The sequence below is a fragment of the Bombina bombina genome, chromosome 1 (assembly GCF_027579735.1).
Source record: "Bombina bombina isolate aBomBom1 chromosome 1, aBomBom1.pri, whole genome shotgun sequence".
Lineage (NCBI taxonomy): Eukaryota > Metazoa > Chordata > Amphibia > Anura > Bombinatoridae > Bombina > Bombina bombina.
In genome coordinates, this window is record NC_069499.1 from 1,540,594,551 (window position 1) to 1,540,618,396 (window position 23,846).

Sequence of the window (23,846 nt, forward strand, 5' to 3'; positions counted from 1 at the left end):
ATTGGTAGCTTACATACATTAGTCATACTTATTTCATCATTAGATATTTAGGGATCACAATCAGAAAAAGGAAAACATATTATAGTTGATATAGAGGTATTTGAATGGACATGAAATATTACATTTATGTTCAGCATACATATATATTATTGAAATGTGATATACATTATTATGTATAATTAGAAATTCAGAAATTTAAATTTATTTTTTATTACACAATATAATGGTGTATGTTTTTAAAAAAAAAAAAAAAAATTAATTAATAAATATCTTTAAAAAATGTTGAACAAAGTTAGAGCATAGACACAAGATGATTGTAAATGTATTTTATGAATATTTGACAACGTGTGTATTAACTTTGTTAAATTTTTGTTTTTTTATTTCAGATTGTCATCTGACTTCCAGGAATATTTTTTTGTTTTTGTTTCAGAAACTTTTACTTTTTTAAATGGTAATAATAAACATTTTATTATTAAATACGCTCTTTTGAACAGATTATAATAAATATCCATATAATCTGTCAATAAAAAACATTTTGACTCCCATGACTGGTAGTTGACTATTTGACAAGCACATGCATAAGATCAAATAATGCATTAATTTTATAAAATCAACTGATTCCGAGAATATTACATTAAACTATCTTTTTTAACATTAATTGGGGAGTGAGATCCATCGATGCTTTTCTTTGGAAATTCTTAGATGTTAAAATAATTTCGGATATGTAGTCAAAATTTGTCATAAATTATTTGTTTTCACTTTTAAGAAGGGGAAGTGGTTCAATTACATTAAAGTGACAGTGTTGTTGAATGTAAAATTAATTTTATAAGATCTTGTATCTTCCTTAGGTATCTCAAAACATTATTTTCTAAATTATTTTAATTTTTACTTTTATAAATGGTAGGTCATTTAACTTGATATTTTTCACAAGCTAGTTATTGGATGCCAGGTTAATCGATGTCATTTTCTAGTGGAGTCATTTAACTATAGTTATTAATATTATGTAGTTTTTAAAATCTTACCTCTTGGGTTAGACATCACATATCTATATATAATTTTCATTCCCCTTTAGTTTCTTTTGACAATGTTAAATCAACATTCCGAATGTTTTGGTCCTTAAAGGGACATTCACAAAGTATATTGTGTATTGATTTGTAAAAAATTCATAAAAGAATTTAAACATATTTAGAAAGTACTATAGAATTACATTCAGTCTTTAAATATACTTTGAAAAAAATACATCAATGCACATATCTTAGTCAATTACATAAGGCATCTATGTGCAACCAACAATCAGCATCAAAATAGCCTATGTAGATATGTATTTGATCCAAGAATATATATTATTACAATCTAATAATTGAATACCAAAACATATTAAGTTGTTCAAATATTATAATCTTATCCAAAATGCATACATAACAGATAGCTTAATGTCCCTCTAAGCTGAATACTCCAAAATACCTCCTTTACAATATATATTTCAGTCAGTGTGTAAAACAATCCAGAAGTTAATCTAAATTTGCTTTACTCATATGTTATACTAATTTAGCAAAAGGAAGGTGCCTAGGTTTCTGATATTTTAAGCATTATTGTGAAATGTTTATTTAAAGGGACATGAACTCAAAATATACTTAAAGGGAGACAGTTAAAAATTAATGATTTATACATTCTGAATGAGTATTCTATTTTAAGCAACTTTAAAAATTGTCTCATATTATGAATGCTCCTTGTGATGTTGCTATCATTACTTTAAAAATAAGGCATTAAATAGATAATTTATTTGCTTCAGTACTCTGGACAGAACTTGGTTTTTTTGGTTGGATTAATTTATCCAACAATCATCAAGGACAACCCAGGTTTTTTGAAACAATTGTCCGTAATCTAAAATATCATTATTGATTTGCAAAGAAAGATAACAAGATAATTCTTAACATTTGAGAATCGGATTAAATTATAAAGTTGTTTAACATTTCATGCTCAATCTGAATCACGAACGCTAAATTTGTTTGGGCAGTGTCCCTTTAAGAGATTTAAAGAGTGTATTTACTTCTCTTCTTATCTTGACATACTTTGCTTGAAAAGCATATCGAGATAGGCTCAGTAGATGAAGATTGTTGGATGCACAGAGATGCCTTATGTGATTGGCTCAACCATGTGCATTTAAATTTCTTCTGTTGAGGATATCTAAATACTAAGATAAATTGATTTACATTTTAAAGTCTAAACAATTTTCTATCTCTACAGATCATTTGATACAATTGTTTGTTTGTAATGTCTATTTAAAACTAAAGACGCCATTGCACAATAACATATATGAGCACTTCAGACAAATACAAGCTCGAGGTTTATTTACTAATAACAAACAAACCTGTAGTTTAACATTTATAAACAGATTATCCAAGTTACTGACATTATAACCTGATTTTGAACATTCAGAAATATTGCGTGGGAAACGCATCTTGAAACACCAGATTAGCATCTTTAAACATTAGAGTCTAATGTCACGCAATAGCACACAATCAATGTGCATTATAAATACATTTAATAGAGCAATATCAATACTTCACAATAAGTCAAGAAATGGATTTTATGAACAATAAAGACATACAATATTAAATGTGTATTTGTATTAAAGATGTATTAATAATGTGACAGTATTAGATTTTAAAGATAATTTAATCATTAATATTTAACGGATCACGGATATTAAATCTGCGTCACACATATCCGCATGACAGGCCCATGAGTTACAAATAAGTCTACATGAAAAATGAAGTTACAGCACCACCAGGAGGTATGTGTATGGAAGTTACTAAGATATGAAACATTAAGGAACGGCCAATCAGAGTTCATCACACAAACACAACTTGAGTCAGGATGGTCTCACAGACATTCTAACAATATTTAAAACTTTTATCCAATCAGATGTACAGATAACTTGTCCCATGGTGCATCTCATGTTTACTTCACCATATAAAAGTCCATTACACGTTGCCATCTTTGTCAGTTCTCTAATGCCTGCAGGCAGTATATAATATTTATAAATAATTATATTCTACAAACCAGCAGGCATGTCAGCTCCCAGGTTCACCAAGGAGGAGAGCGCTGCACTGGTCCACGCCGTCAAGGACTTTTATCCCCAGCTGTTTGGGAACAAGAGGAGGTTGACAGATGCGCACGTTAAGAAGGGAGTCTATCACCAATGCGGTTAGATTGGTGTGTGACGTCCAGAGGAGCCAGGATCAAATCATGAGGAGATTCTGAGATATGAGGTTGCGCTTAACAAAAAAAGTCAACCTCATAAGGGACTGGGTACAAGCCCGTAAAAGAGGGGGCAAAAGAGAGGCCCCGTGGAAACTGTACCTACTCCCTTATGAGGTGACTTTATGCGAGCTCCTCAATCTCCGGGTCCCCAAAAGATTTAGATCCTCGCCATCCTTGGCCTCCTCTTCTTCCCTCGCAGCTGCGGGATCTGAAAGTCCTGACGCGGGGGCCGGGGCAGCTGCTTCTCCGTCCGGTGGCCTGGGAGGAGATGGAGAATCTGAACCAGGTAATTATCCAACTTCATATAATATCTTAATATTTTTTTATTTTCAAAAAAATGTGTATATAGTCAGATACTAAACCTATACAGATCTCACAACATACACTACATATGATGTTTAGATATCTGATTTTAGATTAGTGACACATGAAATAGGAATGATGTTTCTTGTGCTCTACAGAATATGCTTCACAGAGCGAAAATTGAATTGCGCATACACGTTAACATGGGTTAGCTGTAAGTGGCATTGCTTTATACATGTTGGTCAAATGACGGATGCGTAATTCCGCTTTGAATCATTGCGCAATGATCGCGAAAATGGAATTTTGCATACACGTTAACATGGGTTAGCTGTAAGTGGCATTGCTTTATACATGTTGGTCAAATGACGGATGCGTAATTCCGCTTTGAATCATTGCGCAATGATCGCAAAAATGGAATTTCGCATACACGTTAACATGGGTTTGCTTTAAGTGGCATTGCTTTATACATGTTGGTCAAATTACGGATGCGTAATTCCGCTTGGAATCATTGCGCAATGATCGCGAAAATGGAATTGCGCATACACGTTAACATGGGTTTACTGTAAGTGGCATTGCTTTATACATGTTGGTCAAATGACGGATGCGTAATTCCGCTTGGAATCATTGCGCAATGATCGCGAAAATGGAATTGCGCATACACATTAACATGGGTTTGCTGTAAGTGGCATTGCTTTATACATGTTGGTCAAATGACGGATGCGTAATTCCGCTTGGAATCATTGCACAATGATCGCGAAAATGGAATTGCGCATACACGTTAACATGGGTTTGCTGTAAGTGGCATTGCTTTACACATGTTGGTCAAAATTAAATGTGAATTATTATATATGTGAAGAATACAGTATTCTTATTTTCAATATTATACATAATAAAAAAAGAAGAATCAAAATAAATTATAACATATGCCCATCAATTGATGAGAATGAAATAACACCAAAAAATAATTTAAGCTACAGTAAACAACACAACTGATTGAAAATAAGAGTACAGGATATATTTATCATGAATTGAATTGAGGAAACAATTAACTCATGGGACTACCAAAGGATTAATAGTTTTTAATTGATTTGCTAATAATGTAAAGATTTAAAACATGGCATGATTTGTATTAATGATATCCAATCCTCATTTAATATATTACAGATCTGGATGTTGGTGCTGGATCCTCAAGGCAGGGCTTCTCACTGTATGGTATGTCTCATTTTAATTGACATTTGTCTTAGAAACATGGACAGAACATTACATACTAAATCCACATTGTTCAATATTTATATGTATCTGCAAAATGGATTTTAAAACATTTTGCAAATCATATGTGAAATATTCTATTGCTAAATGTATTTTAAAATCAAGAATGTACGTTTATCTGAAGCTCAATTTTGGTTGACCAACCTGGGTTTTGATTGATGATTGGTGGATACCTTCAACAAACAATATTTATTGAATCCAATATTGCTTAACTGCCTTTAAGATTAAAATGTAGCAACATTCAAATTATAATAGAAGTCAATGTTATATCATTTGGAACAGTTTGAACAGTAAAATCAATGATTGAAATAAATCATGTCAGTGTCCCTTTAATAAACAATAGATTCATTCATCTTTACATTCTTTGGATTAGACAATATTGATATATAATTCACATATTCACTGTTGGAGTTACTTTATAGATATCAGCATACTCTAACAGCACCATGATTACATATTTGTACTAATCAATTTGGTTTTGTATTGTGATAAATATGTGTTGTGTCCTAAACAAGATTACTGTACATTGCACAAATGGCTCGATGTGCCACATGTCTTTGTTTATATTTGTCAACAGCTGTTATTCAAAATGTGGTTTGTGTGTATTCTTTTAAGAACATTGATCAATGGGTATATTTAGATATGCAATAGCATCGTATGAGATGAGTTTGATGTCTAATATAGTCAGAAATTAAACATATGTTCAATACATCATTTTTAACAGAATCCCCTTGATTCAATCAAGCGTTTTTTTGTTTAATGACTGCTCTATTCTTCACATTTTCAAGTTGATTATTCTTAAAATTCGCTACAGATGTGATTTAGTGCTATCCCAAATGTGTTCACTAATATATATCTATATCATTCATAGAGAGAGTTGGTGTGGGGAGCCCAGAGGAATCCAGCACTGACACAGACCCACCTTTGCGGTCTCCTGGTAAGTCCATTGACTCATTTATATGTCATTGAAGGTGTATTGGTAATCAATATTATGAGCATGATTCTGATGAAGCATAACATTTGAAACAAACATATAATTTACTCCTCTGATTATATATTAATTGTCTTTGAATATTGAAATATTAATAATTAAAACTTTCTTAGTCTACATCTTTGTTATTCAGAAGATGTATAGCATATGTTTGTTTCCATGTTCATTTTTCACAACAGTCATCAAGTGATACACACATGAGAAATCTTAAATGTTCTATGTACTATGCTTTTATGTTTTTAAAATTAATACAAACAATACATCGAAAATATGAATCATTGAGAATAACAAATCTAATGTCATTTGTATGCTCCATCAAAATTATGTAAATCATAACTTTGGGTGTGTATATCTTTAATGCAACATTGATGTGTGTCTGATCAACAGTAACATATGTTATAATATCTGATCTTAACGTGTACACAACATGTTATGTTTTACAGAGATTGATTTAACATGTGTGACGGAGGAGGAAGAGGGCGGCCTTGAAGGCTGATGGTATGTGAAATATATCTATCATGTTTCCAACATGTTGCTTTATTGGAAATAATTTTATTGAAGACATTCAAAGTCTACAGCTTTTGCACTTTAAAAAGGAATATTATTTGTCTGTTCAAATACACTACTGCCCCCTTTCTATATCAGGCAGCATGAAAAAATTTTTTTTTTTTTTTTTTTTTTAATTTATAATTCATGCCATCATTATGTCACATGCATATTCCAGGCCAAAACACAATAATAATGTTATAATTGTACAGACAGTCATTGATATTCATCTGAGTGCCTATATGCATACCATATCCTCATTTCATAATTGTTTAGAAATTCAAACACACTTCGAAGTATATTGAAAACATAATCAATTTGAAATGCGTTGATTTGATTTCATGATGTATGAGATGTTAATATATTTGGATTATTTTTTTCAGATGGATCCTCCACCTCTGGTCATCTGGTTTCCGCCCCTGCCCAGTCCCCTGACCAGTCACAGACCCCTGACCAGGCCCAGACCCCTGCCCATGCCCAGACCACTGCCCAGGCCCAGACCCCTGCCCATGCCCAGACCACTGCCCAGGCCCAGACCCCTGCCCATGCCCAGACCACTACCCAGGCCCAGACCCCTGCCCAGGCACAGACTCCTGCCCAGGCCCAGACCCCTGCCGGCCCTTCCCATTTGTCATTTCCTGTCCCTCCCAAAAAACGCCCCTTCCCTGTCCCTCCCAAAACACGCCCCTTCACCCCCCTTCGGCGCTCTCCCCGTATTATGGGCCGTACAGCTGCCCAGACCCCAACTCACCACTCCCCAGCTGTACGGCCTACCCCGGAGCAGCAGCTCATCCCTCCCCAACCCAATCCCATCCCTCCCCAACCCAATCCCTATCCCTCCCCAATCCAATCCCATCCCTCCCCCCTGTCTCAACCTTCATTGTCCTGGTTGTCGGATTGTCCTTCCCAGGCACAGCTGTAAGTATCATTCAAAATCCACTTTATAAGATACTTAAAGGTACACTGAAGGCAAATTGTTTCTATTGTGATTCAAATAGAGCATGCAATGTTAATCAAATTTATAATTTACTACTCTTATCAATTATTCTTCATTCTCTTGCTATCTTTATTGAAACAAAGAAATACCTAGAATTAATTTTAAATAGAAAATAATTGTGGACATCATTTCTTTATTGTTGGATGAATGTATCCATCAACCAGCAGGGACAACCAAAGTTGATAAACAAATATGGCCTGCCCTATAAACCTACATTCTTGCATTCCAAATCTAGCTAGAGAATTCAAACATTTAAAGAATATGTGTAATTTTTAAATATTTGTAATGTCATGCTCTATCTGAATCAGTCAATTAAATATTTAGGTTCAGTGTCCCTTTAATTTGATATCACTACATATACCAATCACCACTACTTGGATCCAACAATTTATGTACAAATGTTGATACATTATCTCTTGTCTAACCCAGTGGGAATGTAATTTCTTCAGGTTGATATGTTTACACAGCTTGTCCTCAACGCCAAAATGTTTAAGGATAGGTGTGCCTACCACAGTATAATTAAAATATTTAAAATTGCTGGCGGAGCCTGACCACGCAGGAAGATGGTCACACACTGACAAGGCTCCTGCATCTAAACTGACATTAAAGCTTAAAATAGCATCAAAAAGATTTTTTTTCTTAGGCTGGGCGATTGGGGTACATGCATGATAGACTCTTAGGGCACAGGTCTTTTAAAAATTAAAACTGCATCCTGCTAAGAAGGAAAAGGAACAAACATCGTATACAGCCTCTCACATGGAGACCTTTTAATGGCCGCCGCTACTTCAACCGGCTTGTAGGAGAGGAGCCGCAACACTCTCAGACTGGGGGCAGCAATGTAAAAGGGTGTACCGGGACCGCACAAATACCCCCGTAACTCCGCACAGCCAAGGCCATAGAAGGGGTAAGAGTGGTGATTGCTATCGCGGCAATTACCGCGAGACAGTTAGTCTGGCCCTGATTAACTCTGCACAGGGAACAACAACGGAAGGGAGACAAAACATCACAGGCCTTAGCACGAGCTAAAGGGAACAGAGCTTGGCAGACGAATAAAGGGGTAAGCAGTCCCTGATAGGTAAAGCCGGATTAACACGGACTCGGCAAGAGAGGGTCAGTGATCGTGGAGGCCATCAGTTACGCACATTGAGGGTGCTGCTCCTATCTAAGAGGCTGAGGAACTTTTCTTTTGCAAGAAGTTGCACACCACACAGGTACAGCTGGATACTAGAGGGGGCATTTGGATTTAAATATAAACGGCTCTCACAACATATCACCCTTGATTCAAACTCTGCTTCCTAATTGTCCTGCAAAGGGAGACAGCCCAATTGAAACAGGCAGAAAGGATCTGTTTTATAATAAAGGACAGAAAGGTTATTCCCATGTAAATCACTTATATCAGCTGCCACCTCATTCAAAAAGACTCTCTGAACCATTAATACTATTTTGACAACCTAACAGGGGCATAGAGGATACGGCACTATAATTGTGAGAGATTATAACTCCCTTGGCTAGTTTTTTCTGCTGTCCCCATCTATACAGCTACCAGATAGGGGGCTTTTCTGCACTATAATAATACACACTATAGCTGGGTAAGCCAAAGCTTATCAAAGCAAAAGGGCATGCCGAATAAGAGAATTTCTAAAGGGGAAAAGCCTGGGAGCACCAAACCCATGAGCCAATATTTTGAAACCACTGGAACCTTCTGTAGAGGTTTCAGAGGGCTCAATGGCGGAAGAGACTGAAGTTAGTGGCTTAGGTACATCAACCAATACCCCTAATCATTTAACTTTTGTCACAAAGGAGGATATTTTACATCTTTCCTCCAAAGAAGATATACAAGGGGTTCTCACTGAAATGAGAAGTTTATTTGGAGACCTGCGGAAAGATATGTCAGCTCTGGAATCAAGAGTGGCGTCGGTGGAAAAAGCCTCAGGTGAGATAGCAACTACTACCCGACAGCATACTTCAGACATCCAGAACCATGCGGACAACCTACAATACTTGAACGATAAACTAGAAGATATTGACAATCGAGGCCGCAGAAACAATCTGCGAATTAGAGGGGTCTCTGAGACTGTGGCCCCCCAGAATATAGAAGGATACCTCCAGGCCTTATTTAGAATTGTAAAAGACTCCCCCTCTTTCCAAGACATATTAATAGAGAGGGCACATAGGGCTCTAAGGCCCAAGCCTCCGAACAAAGCCCCCCCAAGAGACATTATTGTGCGATTTCTCAGTTTCAAGGACAAAGAGGAAATCTTACAATGTGCTAGGAAAAAACATCCAATTACACACGTGGGTGAAGAGATACAAATTTATACAGACTTGTCACCAATAACCCTCCAAAAAAGAAGAGAGCTAGGACATATCACATCAGTACTGCGGAATTGTAAGATCCAATACAAGTGGGGATTTCCAGTGTCGATCATTGCCTCAAACAACAATAAAACTGCCATTTACAGACCAGGAATGGATGAGAACATTTTCTTTGAGAATTTATCACTCCGGCTTCCCCCATCTAGCAGCACATCTAGGGAGGACAGATCCTTTTCTCAACAATCCTTGAGCGCTCATCAATCTGATAAGGACATTGGGTAATGTATAGTATTGAATTTCTTGGTTATCAAGAGTACTGCTTCTTTGTTACTTCTGCAGAGGAGGAAAATGGCTCATAGACTTTCCATGGACAATAGACTGTTGAATGTTGATTGATTTGTTTCAGTTGGGTCCTTATTTGGGGGATACAGGCTTAATATCTTAAATAAAAGATAAGGGGTAAAGTTTAATATTGTCTGTATGCTCCTATAAAAGAATAACCCTAGGATGCTAGAAATATCTTGGTTAATCGCTCACTAAATCCAGACAGACAATGGTTTTCTGAATGTTATTGAAATTATTGCAAGCTTGTTTTCAACACCTGTTTAAAAAGTTCGAGGCGCCGATCACACAATAGTAACCCCCCCCCCTAGAGAGAGCGTATTAGTTTCTATATTTACACGTAAGTTATAGGGGTCTAGCACTTCTGAGTAAAAGGGTCTGTAATGAAACACTTGTACCACAATGCAATGAAAAGTTCAGATTAGAGTATATCATTCAGAGGTATAGTAGTATAGGACAGCAGGGCACATGCTAATGTAACTAAAATGACTTTTGCTAATATCTTCTAAAGCCGACCCATGAGAGATGCTCAGGGGTACTAAAGATTGCAGGTTGAAGAACACCATGATTGCAGCCATTAGGCCCCAAACGCTCACCCCTTGGGATGGCAGTGAGAAGAGGGGATAGCCCCCTTTTGGTCAATAAAATACTGTAGCAACCAATGGGTTTAATCTTATGGTCTTCCCAAGCACCATTGCAGGAAATTACAAAGCTAGAGTATTATTTGTCAGGAATTTACATGCTACGAAAATTATAACTAATCTGCCCTAGTATTAGCCCATTAGGTTTCACTGAACAGGGTGTGCCCCGGTCGCCATGCCATGTTACCATGTTTTCATGTTTAATGTTTGAATCTTGCTATTAGAATATAATTGTTTTTATAATCCATGTCAGTGGAGGAGACTTTCCTCAATTGTTTGTGTGTGTTTATATAATAGTGAAAAGCAGTAATCAAAAGGTATTTTTATATTTTGAAATTACTAAAAAAAAATTTGATATTGGTTCTGTAATACTAATATTTATCAGATCCTTAAACAGATTTTACCTTTGGAACTACTTTCCTTCCTTCCCATTTCATTTCATACTTCATCCCCTGACACTCTCTCCGCTATCTAACTTTAACTAAACCCACTAGTTACCTTAACCCTCCCTCCCCCTTTTTTTTTTTTTTTTTTTTTTTTTATACTAAAAGAAAGCATTGCTTATAGCAATGGCTGGGCAAAGCAGGCCTAGCAGATTCAAAGATCATTCAATTAATTTTACTACCATAAACGCAAAGGGATTGAATGATCCAGGAAAACGCTCAATAGCCTTTAAGGAACTTAACAAATTAAACAGCCATGTGATTTTAGTTCAGGAAACTCACTTTAAAAAGGGTAGGGAACCCAGATGGCATAATCCTTTGTTCCCTGTGGCGTACTTCGCTTCTGGGCAGGGCAAAAAAGGGGGGGTGGGTATTATATTTCATCATACAATCCCCTTTACTCTGACTCACATAGAGAGGGACCCGGACGGTCGCTACTTGATACTAGTAGGGACTCTTTTTGGTAACAATATTACACTAGCCTCAATATATTCCCCTAGTGTGGGACAGGAGACCTTTATGAAAAGGATATCCAATTTACTACTGGAACATTCCAGAGGGATTACATTCCTAGCTGGGGACTTTAACCTTGTTTCAGACCCAGTCATGGATACCTCAAAGGGAGGGACTTGCAAACCAGTGTCCACGATCAATCAGGTTAAAGCCACACTCCAAAACACTGCACTACACGACGTATGGCGCACACTCCATCCTGCATCAAGAGACTACTCGTTTTATTCCATACCTCACAATAGCTACTCACGGATCGACTATATTTACACTGACTCATGCGGCCTTTCAATCACACATCAGAGCAGTATAGGTCACATAACGTGGTCCGACCACGCCCCAGTCTCCTGTTCGGTATTATGGCCGGATGTTCCAGTTGCTCAGCATATATGGAGACTAGATGAGACTTTATTAGACAATCCAGTTATCCTTAGCGATGTACAAAAAACTTTGACAGAATATTTTCAAAATAATACATTTCCCTCTTCGTCAAGGGCGATGATCTGGGAGGCTCACAAAAGTGTGTTGCGAGGGGCCCTGATTAAACATAAAGCAATACTTAACAAACAGTACAGAGCTAAATATCAGAATCTACAATCTAAAATTAGTGAACTGGAAATTACACATAAGAAGGACCCTTCCAATAATGACATTAAGTCTCAACTAAAAGACGCGAGGTCTGAATTTCATAAACACCTAACGGAAATACACCAAAAGAAAGCCCTGCTATTAAGACAATACTACTATGAGGGTGGAAACAAGCCGGGCAAAATTTTAGCCAGATCCCTTTAAAAAAGACAGATCCGGTCTTATATTCACTCCCTTAAAACCACAGATGGCCGTTCAGTGCATAGTAGCACTCAAATAGCTGAGGAATTCCACAAATTTTACCATTCCCTGTATAATATCCAAGTACATACACCGGACTCCCCTCAGGAGGACATAAAAAGTCAACAAGAAATAGCTGTAGACTCTTATTTGAGGGATGTAACTCTTCCCTCATTAACAAGGGAAGAAGCAGAGCAGTTAGATGCCCCAATCACAACAGAGGAATTATACACGGCAATAAAGGACAGCCCAAAGGGCAAAAGCCCAGGACCCGATGGGTTTTCATCCACATATTATAAAAAATGCAGGGATATTTTGGCTGGCCCAATCCTAGCCCTGTTCAATGAGATCAGAAATAACCCTAATTTGTCTCGAGTTCTCCTAGAGGCTCATATAACAGTTCTCCCCAAACCAGGGAAGAAGGGAGACTCCCCAGGGCACTATAGACCCATCTCCCTAATTAACTCAGACATGAAGATTTTAGCAAAAATCCTCGCTACCCGTCTTAACAAATTCTTACCGAATTTGATTCATAAAGACCAGGTGGGTTTTGTCCCAGGCCGAGAGGCTAGGGACAATACCGTCAAAGTTACACAACTGATTTCACATGCCCGAGCTTCTCACACCCCATTAGTGCTCTTTGCTACCGACGCGGAGAAGGCCTTCGATAGAGTGGGCTGGCCTTTTCTGCGTGGTGTACTAGAGAAAATGTCCTTTGGTAAAGCCTTTATAGACACTGTCTTCGCATTATATTCACACCCCAACGCCAAAATCAGAATCAATGGAACTCTATCGAAACCACTAGATATAAGCAACGGAACTAGGCAGGGCTGTCCCTTGTCCCCATTACTATTCGCTCTATCAATCGAGGTTCTAGCACAAAAGATAAGATCAAACAATAAGGTATCAGGTATCAAGATAGATGGTACGGAGTACAAACAGGCGTTATACGCAGACAATATCCTCTACACGATAACTAACCCTCTAGATTCGATCCCTGAATTATTGTCAGAAATTAGAGCCTATGGTGAAGTCTCGAACTTTCTCCTGAATTTAAGTAAATCCGAAATCCTGAACATTAATTCCGACCCAGTCACTATACACAATATACAGAGAAAATATGGCCTTACTATAGCAAAAAATACACTCAAATACCTTGGTATTCAACTAACATCTGACCCTGCAGATCTCTACAAATATAACTATTTACCTATCAAAAACGACATTGCAGCAGACCTGTCTTCCTGGAAGAAGGAGTATATTTCCTGGCTAGGAAGAGTAGGCGTCATTAAGATGAATATTATGCCCCGTATACTGTATCTCTTCCAGACATTGCCTATCGCACTTCCAAAAGGATACATAGCCCAATTACAGACCATATTGGACCAATTTATCTGGTCCAACTCTAAACCTAGAGTGTCAAGGCGGACCATGCACCTTCCAAGAGAGAGGGGGGGGGCTGGGATTGCCGGATATCTCTCTATATAGACAGGCTGTAGGGCTGCAAAGAATAGTGGAATGGGCACAAAATCACGAGCACAAAGCCTGGATTCTTTTGGATAGACAGATTCTTAGGGTGCACAATGTAGGGTCACTGGCGTGGTTGCCTCCCAGGTCCCGTCCTAGGGCTTTACACAACTATCACCTACTAGAGGAAACTTTTAATATTTGGGATTCAACTGTAGCGACTTCAATACATATTTCCTCTAGACACTCACCTCTAACACCGGTGTTTGAAAATCCTGAACTACCGTATCATCAATTAGGCTATCGAAAGGTTCTACCTTACAACTTGAAGGTGGGTTCAGTATGTGGAGTAATAGATAAAGGCAAAATAATCTCACAGAGTGAGTTAAAAAACCGACAACCCTCACAATTCAACTCATGGTTACACCATAATCAACTAATAAATTACATAACTAGACATAAACATAAACAGGATTTGGGAAGAGAGCTTACCCCTTTCGAAAAGCTCTGTGTTAGCGAGGGAGCTCTGAGACATTTGGTTTCCTTGCTATACAAAATATTACTAATCCGTGAGACCAATTCACTTCCAACTTACGTAAAGAGCTGGATGACAGACTTAGGATCCGAGATAGACTTCGAGGCCTGGTCAACAGCCTTTAGACTCACAAGGAGATCATCTGTGTCCTCAAACATACAGGAAACACATATAAAATTGCTCAGCAGATGGTACATGACACCCATTAGATTGCACAGGATAATTCCCGCACTGAGTCCCATGTGCTGGAGGGGTTGCGGGGAACAGGGATCACTTTTGCACATCTGGTGGTACTGTCCCACATTAAGATCCTTTTGGGCAGGGGTACTGGGTAAAATCAATGAGACATTAAATATCACTATCCCTAACTCACCAGAAATCTTACTATTCTTGACGCTACCAAAGATGCAAAGTCAGGCGCACCTAGCACTACTGTTAATCCTACTCACGAGCGCTAAAAAATTGATACCTAAAAGATGGAAAACACAAGACCCACCTACGGTAGGGGAATGGCAATCCCAGGTAGAAAATGTCCTTCTCCTTGAGAGATATCATTATCTAAAGACACATAGATTGGATACCTATGAGATGATAAGAGCGATCTGGCATGGCACAATCTAGATTAAAAACACAGTTTTTACTTTTTTTTTTTTTTTCCCTTCTCCCCTCCTGAATCAGCTTCCCTCCCCCTTCCCACTATCTTTCACTCTCTTTCCCCTTCTACTTACTACAATATCCCCCTCCCTGGCATCCTTAGGTAATTCTCCTGGATCAAAGTGTATTGCAACTACCTGTAAAGATCATTAAATTTACGGAAAATTACAAATATCCTGATTTCTCGCTCTTGACGTTGGTCATTTGAGCGGGAACATGAACATTTAGAAGTGTATAACATTGTTTTTCTTTTGTGCCTGTTTCTGTATTGCTGTTTGAAAAATTTTGATGAGCAGTATTATGTGAATACTTTCAGCAAGACTCTGTATATCTATTTCACTTCAATAAAGTTGTTTGGAAAAAAAAAAAAAATATTTAAAATTGCTAATGTAAGTACAATGTAAATCCTTTTACATGATTTTATACACTCAAGCTGTATAAGTGGATCATCGAAAACCAATTAAAGGGGACAACATGTTTGAGTAAACTGTCCCTTTAATGATTTCGGTCTGTCTGAATAACATATTTAATGTGTAAAGAATCAATTTTAACAAATTGATGTAAAGAATGATTTGTCTTTATGATAACAATTTATCTTTGCTTATTTTTTCTTCTGTTGTGTAATTATCCTTAATATTTGATTTATTCTTTATTTTAGGCTGTGACTCAGCATGGCTCATGCTAGAAGGTATAGCACGAGTAGAGCAGGCCGTGTTGAGGAACGCAGCTGTCCTGAGAGGGATGTCCGACACCATGCAGGCCCAGCTACAGGTTCAGCATATGACTCTAAGTCAGATGAGGCGTTGGAACTCAATGCTTGAATCTGTAGCTGGACATGCACAGGACGATGAAGAGGATGACCAGTAAGTGGAGGATCTGGAGATGCTCCAAGGTCGCAGATAAGAATCCTCCGTCCACATGTTGATGTTTTTGTTATTGTTGCCATTTGGCCTTTTTTTAAGTTTATTGTTGTGCCTGTTGCACTCTTTTACCTTGTCATATGGCTCAAATGGGGCTATGGTGTCCCTTGGCAACTCTCTTCATGGACTGTGATGCACTCTGTTACCTTATCATATGGCTCAAATGGGGCTATGGTGTCCCTTGGCAACTCTCTTCATGGACTGTGATGCACTCTGTTACCTTATCATATGGCTCAAATGGGGCTATGCTGGCCCTTGGCAACTCTCTTCATGGAATGTGATGCACTCTGTTACCTTATCATATGGCTCAAATGGGGCTATGGTGTCCCTTGGCAACTCTCTTCATGGAATGTGATGCACTCTGTTACCTTGTCATATATCTACAATGGGGCTATGGTGGCCCTTGGCAACTCTCTTCATGGACTGTGATGCACTCTGTTACCTTGTCATATATCTACAATGGGGCTATGGTGTCCCTTGGCAACTCTCTTCATGGACTGTGATGCACTCTGTTACCTTGTCATATATCTACAATGGGGCTATGGTGGCCCTTGGCAACTCTCTTCATGGACTGTGATGCACTCTGTTACCTTGTCATATATCTACAATGGGGCTATGGTGGCCCTTGGCAACTCTCTTCATGGACTGTGATGCACTGTGTTACCTTGTCATATATCTACAATGGGGCTATGGTGGCCCTTGGCAACTCTCTTCATGGACTGTGATGCACTCTGTTACCTTGTCATATATCTACAATGGGGCTATGGTGGCCCTTGGCAACTCCCTTCATGGACTGTGATGCACTCTGTTACCTTATCATATGGCTCAAATGGGGCTATGCTGGCCCTTGGCAACTCTCTTCATGGACTGTGATGCACTCTGTTACCTTATCATATGGCTCAAATGGGGCTATGGTGTCCCTTGGCAACTCTCTTCATGGACTGTGATGCACTCTGTTACCTTGTCATATGGCTCAAATGGGGCTATGCTGGCCCTTGGCAACTCTCTTCATGGACTGTGATGCACTCTGTTACCTTATCATATGGCTCAAATGGGGCTATGGTGGCCCTTGGCAACTCTCTTCATGGACTGTGATGCACTCTGTTACCTTGTTATATGTCTCCATTTTCCAGATCTTTACCATATTATTTATAAACGTTGTTTTTTTCTGACATACTAATAAAAGACATGTCATTGCACGATTCTTTGTCCTCCTTATTCATGTCATTGATTGAAATCTCTATTTTATCTGATTGATCCTTAAAGGGACATACCTAAAATAATGTTGTTTCATGAATCATATATGTAATACAATTCTAAATGACTTTAAGATTAACATCTCCAATGTATTTTTTTTGTCTTTATATTGTTATCTAAAGTCTTTATCATTGCATGATTATGATTAGCATAGTAATTGTTTTATATATGTATATAAAGATTGTTATATATGTATATTTCAAATTTCACATCCATGTGTGTATTTATAAACTCTGCATGAATTGATGCACCTTTAACAAATGATCTGAGGATTGATACAATGATATAATCCTTGTAAAGTGTTCATTTTCTTGAAATAGTATTGTCTCTGTGTATCCTCTTTTTATATATAAAAATCATGTCCCTTTAAGTGATGGTGAGCACAATTGTTAATGAATGTATTTCCATTTCTAAAGCGTTTTTGTCCTTTTTACATGAACAAGGACATATAATCTTAATAATAAACAATCTTATTGTAATGTTGACAGCACATGTATTTCATTTTCTATTCTATCTTATTGTAAAAGTGTAACCAAATCAATCTCTGTGTGTAATGCGCATATTTTAGATGAGGAATATGTTTTTCAAAATATTGTTATAAAATACTTCTCCTCCCATATATGGCTATAGGTAGTCTGACCATATTTCAACTTGAATAAATGACCCGTTTGATCAATACATGTGTCATTATTGTTATTCCCAAACAATCTAAACATATCTTAAAACATCAATGGCATATGTATTTCTCATGTGTATCTTTTAAATGTTAAAGATATACACCATAGCTATAGTTAAAGGGACAGTCAAGTCCGAAAAGATGAATCATGATTCCGTGACATTCCTAGATATCAATCTAGACACATACTAGTTTCAAAAATATAAATACGTTTCTTAGTGATATGCCAAGCTGTCAACTGAGTCCTTGTATTGGCTGCGGTTTTTCTGCGATCGCGGATGCGCCATGTTGCTTAAGACGTCACCTGCCAGGCTGTCCAATGATTCCTTGTATTGACTGAAGTTTTTACGCGATCAAGGATGCACCTTTTATTGGATGGCGTTTTTACGCGATCAAGGATGCACCTTTTATTGGATGGCGTTTTTACGCGATCAAGGATGCGCCTTTTTTTTTGTTTGCGTTCTTACGTGATCAGGAATGTGCCTTTTATTGGATTGCGTTCTTACGTGATCAAGGAAGCGCCATGTTAATTAAGACGTCACATGCAAAGGTAAAAAAACGTCTGATTGTATTACGTAGTCCCGCAATATTTGTTTGTGCACGTTAAACACGTTTGTGAATGAGAAGACAAGTTTAAAAACATTGCGAATATGGATTGTTTGCATCATATTACATTGTTGACCCATAGCTGATAAAGACCACCACATTCTCTTTTGCTGGATGTCTGGTTGAATAAACGAACGAAAGCAAAATGTTTTCATGCATAAGATATTTCGAGGCAAGTGCAAATCTCTATAGTCCATGTTGTTTAATATGTTTTTCAACAATATGTTCCTTTTTATGTAAAATGACTGTTGTGTTTAATGTTAAAGATATCTAATTCATAAATATGCGCTATTGTGTTAGAATCAAGTAATCAATATGCATTTATCTTTATCATATGCTAAATATATGATGCCGACTTCTTCTAAATGTAATTTCGTCGTATATTCTATTAAAGGTTCATTAGACACTCACATTATAAATCAAAACTTTTTATTTTGTCTCTAGTTAGATAGTCCATTGTTTAACAAATACACGTTTCATTTTGCTTCTGTTCTAAGAAAATGTAAGTAATTTTCAGACTCCTCGCCAAGCCTCTGAGTTTCATGTGAGTACCATCTCCAGCTTTCTCCTGTTTGTGTAAAGGGTCTTTTCATATGTTAATGATGGGGTATTGTCTTGTTTTACGGTTGTAATGGGGGTTCATCTATATTTTCAATAGAGATAACCCTATTTTCTTTGAAAGTGTTTAAAGCTTTGTAATATTGATATCAGTATATGTTAATCGTGTTGTTTGTAGTAGTGTCTATTACATACAGTTCTGTTGAAAATATAGTATACTGTCCCTTTAATGCAAATATTTATTTTTGTATCATGTATGAGTTCCACATTGGTTAATCTCCAAATATATTATTGTTAGCATATTTTTACCCCCCACTCCTAAAAGGACTTTAAACCATATTCATTGTTAAAACAAATGTCTTTCTGAAAATAAATGAACACAATAATGTCTCTTTAAGAAAATAGACTTTATTTAACACGTCAATATAAATCTGTTTTCAATATTTCTTGTTTGAACAAGTACATGTAGATATACCAACAATCTTCAAATATATGTTAGCATATGTAATTTTGTTAAAGGGACAGTTTAGAAAACAAATAATGTTTTGCATTATTCTAAAAGTCAATTTTGGAATATCAATGATATCAAAGTTTTCTCACCAATTAATCATTTGTCTGTGTTTATTTTAATTTGCTAGCTAAACCTATGAGGTTCGTGTGCTCATTTCTTCGAGCTTGAAGAGTGCATGTAATCATTATACAATTTGACCACTAGAGGGCATTTGGATAGCATTTGTATATGTTAAACCTTGTGCTCATACAGCATATTATTTACCATGTATTGATCATTGATATCTAAAATGTTGTTATGTCAGAACAACAAATAAGTGTTCATTTTTCATAGTCATAGATACAAGGGTAAGCACATAAATCACACGTATTTCTCCATGTTTTGTTGTTTCCAACTTGATAATGCGTAATACAGTGTTTTCTTTGTAATCAATAATTTTCTGACTGTCCCTTTAAGCTGTGTTATTGGCATTCAAACAGTAATATGCCATCATGGATAATTGTAATGGTAATTTTGTTTGCGATTCGGGAAACAGTTTGGACATCACATCACAGAAACCAATCAATATCATGAACAAGGATAGGTATGTGATGATGTGGTTTTCACACACTTATAACCCACACTCTGCAAACAATCTGCCTCCATGGACCCGGTCCCATAGAAGTAGATTATATACAGAGTGTGGTCCACAAGTGTATGAAAACCACATCATCACATACCTATCCATTACACATTAAATAAAAAAAACATTAAACATGAAAACAAATACTTACTTCCTCTTCCTTCCCCTCTTCCCACGGGGCTGAGGCTCTGGGAGGGGCAACTGCCGACTCTGACGAGTTCTCCTTGGAGATGTTGTGGGAAGAGTGGAAGGAAGAGTACTGGGACGACCAAGGTGAGGAGGAGAAGATGGCTGAGGAGGAGAAGATGGCTGAGGAGGAGAAGATGGCTGAGGAGGAGAAGATGGCTCGGCAGGAGGAGATGGCCCGGCAGGAGAAGATGGCCCGGCAGGAGAAGATGGCCCGGCAGGAGAAGATGGCCCAGCAGGAGAAGATGGCCCAGCAGCAGGAGGCCCAGCAGCAGGAGCCCCAGCAGCAGGAGGCCCAGCAGCAGGAGACCCAGCAGCAGGAGGCGGACCAGGAGGCAGACCAGCATGCGCCTCCCGGAAAAAATTAAACATCTCTTGGTGTAGATTAATGATTCTGTTTTGCCCTTCTTCTATTCTATTAAGTATGTTTTGTATCCGGGAGTTACGCATCTGGTCTATGTAGTCTAGTAGAACCCGCACCTCCGCTATTTCCTCTTGTTGTGCACGGCGGGGTACCCGTGCACGGCGGGGTGCCCGTGCATGGCGGGGTGCGGGTCTTTGAGGGTCCTCTGGTTCCGCGGGCTCCTCCTCTGCTTCCGGGGCCTCTTCATCAGCTTCCGTGCGCTCTTCGTCACGGGGGGCCTCTTCCCTCCGAAGTGGAAATTCCTCCCCACCACTTTCATTCCGGGGAGATGGAGGAGGCTGTATTTGTTGTGCTGCCTCCTCCCCAGACTCTGTATATTTGAACAAATAAAAAATGTATATATTAGCATATTTCCAAATCAAGCTTTAAATGACTTAGCTTACGATACAATTACAAAAGCAGAATCATTAATCCACTTTGAAATCTAACAATCAATACGATTTCCGCATTTTCTAAACTGTGTTTGTGATATCTCTGTTAAATCTGAATGTTTTAGCGTTTGTTTTCAGTCTGTTTAAATGCACACCTAACCTATAGCCTAGATACTGATGTAACCGCAAAGTAATTGTGAATGATTTTAAATAACGTTATAGCATTAATCTGATCCTTAAAGGGACATTATACCCAATGTTTTATCTTTCATGGTTTAGAAGCATACATTTATAATCAACTTTCTAATGTCCTTTTCTTATCTAATTAGCTTCATTCTCTGGATATTCTTTGCTGAAAAGCATATCTAGATATGCTTAGAAGATGCTGATTGTTAGCTGAATATAGCTGCCTCCTGTGATTGGTTCACTGTGTGCATGGCTATTTCTTCATTAAAATATATCTCAAGAATGATTCAAATTAGGTAATATAAGTACATTTGAATGTTTTGTCAAATTGTATTCGCTACCTTAATCATGAAAGTAAAGGTTTGCGTATAGTGTCCCTTGAAATACATTCGTATGTGAATTTATTCTTAAATGAGCTTACCGTCAGATGAGAGTGGCAGGTTCCCGGTATCAATTCCTCCGATACCGACTACATCCACCTCGGAGATGCTGGGCCGCAACATTTCCTCCCATGGGCAGTACTCGATTTCCAGGGCAGGGCCGCCACCGGTTCCTGCGGAATGTCGGGCCTCCAGGCTTAACTTTTTCTTGAGATCCAATTTGCAGTCCCGGTATCAATGTTTTATAGAGTCCATATCTCTGTTCCGGCCACCCACTGCATTGACTGCATTCCTTATCTCATGCCAGAGCTTCCTCTTCTCAGTCGGGGTGGTCTTCTGGTGCTGCAGCCTCCTATACCTGGCCATATAGGCCTCTACGAGGGCCTCCTTCTCCTCCATCGAAAACCTTGCCTCCCTAGTCGCCTTGGCCTTCCCCTGTGACGATGCCCTCTGTTTCCCGGACTGTGAAGCCCTACTCTGTCCGCCACTGGGCCCAGCCACTTGTTCATCTTGAACCAAGTGGCTGGGTCCACCCACCCCTTCCACCCCCGCTTCCTGCCCCCCTTCCTGCCCCCCTTCCTGCCCTGTTCCTCTCCCCCTCCCTCTCCTCCCCCCTCTACCTCTCCCCTGCCTGCCCTCCATCTGTTCCCTAAACTAAACCCCAAATAATCAAACAAAAAGTGAGTGTGATGAAATGAAGGGGGTTCAAAATAAAGAAGTAAAAAGACAAAATAAGTGCTGAAAGTGTGAGAGGGATCTAAAAAAACAAAGAGGGTAAGGAGTATTTAAATAAACAAAAAGAAGAAGACTAAAAGGAGGATATGTAAACTAAATGTAACTAGGGTATGGGTATGGGATGGGGTATGGGATAAGAGTAAATGGGATTACAGGGAATGGGGTATGGAGTGTAGTATGAGAGGGTATGGGGTATGGAGTGTATGTAGTGTTATTGATAAGTGTATGTATGTATTGAATGTGTTTGCGTGTAAATGTGTTAAGTGTACAGAAAAATCACTCGCTCACTAACTCACACTACTACTAATTCTCACTAACTCACACTACTACTAATTCTCACTAACTCACACTACTACTAATTCTCACTAACTCACACTACTACTAATTCTCACTAACTCACACTACTACTAATTCTCACTAACTCACACTACCACTAACTCTCACTAACTCCCACTAACTGACTCTATCACACTACCACTAACTCTCACTAACTCCCACTAACTGACTCTCTCCCACTACCACTAACTCCCACTCACTCACTCACGATAACACTAACAACTGACTCTCTCACACTAACACTAACTCACTCACAATAATTCACAAACTCTCTAATCTTAAACCTCCAATCTCCAAAGACCCACCAGCAACACAGTCAAAGAAGCCATGCTTGTGTGGTGCTTATATACCCTGTGTAAATGTTTAATGATGTACCTATTTGCGTTGTAAATTGTGTTCATGTGTGCTTTATTAGCAATTCGTATTTGTGCAATGTGTATTAGGTGTGTGAATTTGCGCATGCTCATTTTGAGTTAGTATTTGTGGAATGTGTAGAATGCGATGATGTCATAGTGGTCGTTTTCTATAACATTGATCAATAGTATTCTTTTTAAATGTGAATTTGCGATGGTGTGTTATTAGTGAAGTGTTGTATATGTATGTTTGTCCTAATATATAGTGATATTGAATGCGAGTATTTTGCTAGTGTATGTATTTTTTTTTCCTTGTTGTTATTTAGCGTATTTCCGCATCTTAAAGTATATGCGTATTCCCCGTATTCAATTTTATTAAAATTCCCCCCGCTTGTGAATGTGTAATGCTTGTGTGCTTTGTTGATTGATTGTTGTTGTGACATTTGCGGCGTGTTATTGTTGTGCATGATGTGGTATGCGTCATATGACCGAGCCGTGCGTATTTCTCGCGAGATCGAGTGTTAGGTGAAAAAAGCTATTTTTTTGATTTTCCATTGATCTCTATGGGAGACTGTCTAACGCGGGCTGGATTCCGCGTGTGACATACACGCGTTAG